This window comes from Pistacia vera, unplaced genomic scaffold (assembly GCF_008641045.1).
Source record: "Pistacia vera cultivar Batoury unplaced genomic scaffold, PisVer_v2 Contig469, whole genome shotgun sequence".
Classification (NCBI taxonomy): Eukaryota; Viridiplantae; Streptophyta; class Magnoliopsida; order Sapindales; family Anacardiaceae; genus Pistacia; species Pistacia vera.
The window spans coordinates 497,418-502,625 of NW_022196300.1; the positions used below are offsets into that span (position 1 = coordinate 497,418).

A 5,208-nucleotide genomic window follows, 5' to 3' on the forward strand; every position below is an offset into this window, starting at 1 on the left:
TTAGGAAATTAAATTTTGATACGAATTTATTTGCTTATCGATTTTAAAACCACCTAATCGACTAGAGTTGACCACTTCCCTATTACTAGATCATAGTCACTCACCACTACATAGCGTCGATGAGACTCCCCTGCTAGGGACATAACAGAATATTTAGTCACTGGGTCAAAACATCAATTATAAACCGAAGCCTCAAATCTTATAGCTTAGACTTTTCAAACAATTTATATAACCCAATAAAATTAACTCTTAAACCTATAAGAACTCATCAAATCCAATTATAAATATTAAGCAATTAACATATATCAAAATTAAAGCAAATCCCTAAATCTTTATAATTTAGGATTCATCAATTCTTTAAACCTATTCAAAATTCAATAACTAACCAAATTTATCAATCTAACTTAAAAAATAACTATTATACTCAATATACACAGAGTAAATCAAAACCCATGTCAAAATCTTGAATTTAATCTTCCATTTCAAACCTATTTATTAAACACAACAAAAACTATCGCTCATTATCTTTCATCATTAGAAAACTAAAATAAATATTTTAGGAAAAAAAAAAAAAGGGAATATATATCATTTTACCTTGTAACATCAAAGGATAATCTTGCTTAAGTAATTTAATCATAAGAAAAAGGTACAGAGAAGGAGTCAAAAAAAATGTTAGTTATCACAAATTTTTGTGAGATAAACATGAATTAGTGGGTCAAAATTGTAAATTTCATAATAAATAAGCTCTTTTTTTTTTTTTTTTTTTTTTTTTTTTTTTTTTTTTTTTTTTTTTTTTTTTTTTTTGTCAAAAGGTGAGTGGGTACCCATATAACAATGTTTTGACACCCAACCTGGCTCGGCCGGTTGAATAGGTTCAATTGAGTCCCGGGGCCTTTGCTGGGTGGGTTATCACTTTCAACTATCTACCCTAAACCTTAAAATGATGGACGACAATCGGCGAGCAGACAACGACAATTATGTTGGAGCTTTTGGAGAGGGAGTGCCAGTAAGTCCAAAGGTGGTGAAGGGAGTGATTTCCCATGAGTGAATCAACTAGAAAATGAAAAAATCAATCAGACAAAACAGTGGCTTGTCATCGGCGATTAGTGGAGTGAACGAAGGAGGGGTGACATGAGTTTTGGTCAGGAGGCTTAGGGGAGTGTTTTCATGGTGATGGAAAGTGTTGTATTCGCCAGAAACAGACCCTATTTGGCCTGCATTGTCGACGTCGACAATGGTGTTTGGGGTATACATCGACAATGGTGTTTGGGGTATTTTGCTAGATTACACGAACTTATAGTAATTTTTGGAGATGTTTTTGTTAAATTTCAAACTTTTAAGTACCAGTTTAGCCCGCCGGTCAAACAGGTTCAACCGGTTAAACCCAGACACTTGGCCACTTTGCTGGGTTTCAGCCGGATTGATTATTAAAACACTGCCAATAAATGTCGTCTGGCTACATCCGTGCTCTCCGCTATCGCCTATTCAAGCTTCAACAGTTTTTGCTTTTGGGGTCTTTTTCAATTTCCAAATTTTGAAAATAAAAATTTGTAATTCAGTCAATACTACAAGCAAATCCTGGATTTGCTTGTAGTATTGAGTAGCCATGGAGCTGGACGTTGACGTTTTACGTTATCTATCGGAGGATGATTTCAGGTTCAGGGTTCTCACTGCCGTCGAGATGGGCATGACGATTACGCAATTTATACGACTAAGCAAAGTTTGGAAGATTCTTTGCTTTAGGAATTTTCTAAATTAACAAACAGAGCACCTCTCTCTCATTTAGTCATTCATATATGCTTTTCTTTTTTCTTTCTGTTAAACATTTTCTCTTATATATCCACCTCCATCTTGACTTGGCCTCAGAAAACCCTCAACTCATCACTCTCATTTCTCTGAATCAAAATCAATCCATCATCTCACCATGGATGAAGAGTATGATGTCACAGTCTTAGGCACTGGCCTCAAAGAATGCATCCTCAGTGGCCTCCTCTCTGTTGATGGCCTCAAGGTCAATTTTCACTTCTGGGTCTTTTTTTTTCTTCCAGATTTTATCTGAGTTGTGATTGTTTCTTTGATTTTTATTGGTTTTGCTATCTGGGTTTGTTTCTGATTTCAATTTTGTGTCTGGGTTTGTTTTGTTTTGCTTCTGATCTGATGGATCTGTCTGTGTTGTTTAATCTGATTTATTGTTTCATTTTGGGGATTTGTTAATTAGGTTTGTAAGAAGATCTATGTTGGACTTGNATTATCTAGTATATGGAATATGTCAAACACTCCTCTAGGCTTTAGTATATTGAGTGTGTCGAGCACTCTTTCTAGTATTTTACTTGACCAGAGATCTTGATATACTCTACACACTAATTATCTTACAATAAATTCACTTATTAATTGAATACTTATATTTCAAGTGTATCAAATTTGTCCAAATATAATAAGAAAAATATCAAGATATATTATTTTTCAAAAAAATCAATCTCAATACACATTACCAATACTATATAATGAATTAGAAAAAAAAAAAAATGTGGCACTATTATGATGAAATAAGGCAGAGTTTGGAAGATATTCTTTGCTTTAGGAATTTTCTAAACTGACAAAGCAAGCACATCTCTCTTATTCATATATACTTTTCCTTTATTACTTTTTATTAAACACTTTCTTTTATATATCCACCTCCATCTTGACTTGGCCCCAGAAAACCCTCAACTCATCACTCTCATTTCTCTGAATCAAAATCAACCCATCATCTTACCGTGGATGAAGAATATGATGTCATGGTATTGGGCACTGGCCTCAAATAATGCATCCTCAGTGGCCTCCTCTCTGTTGATGGTCTCATCTTAAGGTCAATTTTTCACTTCTGGGTCTTGTTTTTTTGTCCAGATTTCATCTGGGTGGTGATTGCTTCTTTGATCTTTATTGGTTTTGCTATCTGGGTTTGCTTCCGATTTCAAATTTGTATCTGGGTTTGGTTTGTTTTGCTTCTGATCCGATGCATCTGTCTGTGTTGTTTGATCTGATTGATTGATTCATTTGGGGGATTTGCTAGTTTGTTTTGTGATAAAGATCTATGTTGGACTTGCTTTTAAACTAATCATCAGTTAAAGAACTAAGTAGATGATTAAGATTTTCGTTCTGGATAATTTCATGGATTGTTGGTTAGCTGATAATTTCCTAGGGATAAAGCCATGATTTCCTTTGATTTCGAAGATTGTAGGGTTTTGCGGTGTCTCAAGTTTTGAACTTGAGTTCGTTCGGTGGGGTTGTGGGATTTCGTGGCAGATGATATTTTTCTGTTCGGTGGGACGGTTAGAATTGATTGTATGCCTTTTTGTTGGCTGTTGGTTTTACAGTCAATTGATTACCTTGGCCGCATTTCTGTCTTATGAGGGCATGGTGGATGGTGAGGCTTTACAAGTGATGAAGTTGCACTTGAAAGTATATCAGCTAGAAGGGTGTTAAGATGCACTTAAGTGATTGGTTTTTGTTATAATTTCTGGTAACTTCTATTGGATTAGATTTAGTCTGGGCTGTGTTGTATGTTGTGCACTTGTAAGAGTTGTGTGTGGTAGTTTATAATTTATATCTCTCTTGCTTCTTGCTTTGCGTAAAAGCTTGCATGTTATGCATTGTCTTTAGTTTGTCGTTTTGATGTTCTTTTCAATGTCTTGTTATTCAGGTCCTGCACATGGATAGGAATGACTATTATGGAGGAGAATCAACATCACTCAATCTCAATCAGGTTCCACCTTTGTGAACTCTCATTCCTAGACTTTTCAATCTATTTGCAATTTTTGTTATGCTTCAAATGGTTTTGATTTCAGTATTGAAGGGGAAAGGTAAGTTAAAAACTATATAGACAGTACTTCTACATCATATTTTTTTCTCATGTGTACATAATTTGGAATTAATGGTAATAGGAAAGTGTACAGGAGCTGATAATGTTCAACCATCCAATAACTTGATTAGCAAAAAGGGAGATGGAACCACTAGTAGAATGAGGTAAGTTGATCTTATAGAAAAAGCCGAAAGTGATGAATCAGTATTGAAAAGTAAAGGTATGTGACTCGGATAAAAATTGAAATTTAATGCATTTCATATTAAATTTTAAGTTCTTTATATACATTTTCACATCTACATTATTTGGAATTGATAGAGAACAAAACGACTGAGGTGATAATAGTTGATAATGCCCGGTTCAGGCCATTAATCAAGGCTGTACAGGAGCGTAATTGGATAGTTTTACAAGATTTGGTAAATAGGACGCCTAGGGCCTTGACTAAAACTGTTTCAGAATATGGGGCTACCATTTTTCACATAATTAATGCATGGGGTGCCCTCATTTGGCTTATAAAGAAGCCTGCATTCAAGGTCAGTGCAAAAGAACTTTAAATTTGAGAGGATATTCTGGCCGATCCATTATATTCCTGCTATTTGTGGCAATAGAAAGGCTATAAAAGCTTATCTCCTTAGGCATGCAGAATTTCCAAACATGAGGAACGGAGACGGTTTTCTTCCAACATGTAGCAGCAGAATATGGCTACAAGGGAATAATTCAATTTCTTCTGTCAAAACAAAAGTACATATGGATGACGGTAAAGGTGTTAAAACTGATTAAAGATCTCATCAGTCTCCTTGTTCAATTGAAGTTTTTCAAAACAAAACTTATATCGGAGAAAACATAATTAAATAATATGGAAGTTAATTAAATCTGAAATCTCAGTTACATTGGGTAGAATGAAGTGAATTATGTAGCTTACTAAAGAGTACTACAACTAAGGAAAAGTAATACAAGCAAGGAACTCCTTTATGTAGACAAAAATACTACTGAGGAAACGTACTTTATAATGATACGAGGTAAGAGGTAATCTTCATTATAGCCATATCATAAAATTTTTTAATTAAATAGCTTGTACATAGTTGGCGTTTGTCAAACTAAGCTCTATTATTTCTATAATTTGATTTTGCTTTCTCTGCTTCTTAATGCCTCGGGAAAAAGAACGGGCAAAGCGGTAAGAGTTGAAGTTGAGACTGTTTTCCTTGCGGTTGCCAAGCTGCATCATTTTCCTAATCCTCATCCTGATCTTCGCCACGGTTGATGCTTTTGGTTCTTCCATATCATGATCAATCGGCCTGATCATTCAACCCAACCCAACCCAACAGTTCTTCACATGCACTTTTCTTCCTCGTATGGCTGAACTCCAG

At 34.9% G+C, this 5,208-nt stretch overlaps 1 long non-coding RNA gene across 1 annotated transcript; it reads left to right on the plus strand.

Annotated features, from left to right (window-relative positions):
- Positions 1-2,638: 2,638 nt before the first annotated feature.
- Positions 2,639-4,986, plus strand: LOC116145895. The gene is made up of 3 exons (XR_004130442.1): positions 2,639-2,848; positions 3,683-3,745; positions 3,936-4,986. It is a non-coding gene; the product is annotated as an uncharacterized LOC116145895 (long non-coding RNA).
- Positions 4,987-5,208: the final 222 nt, after the last annotated feature.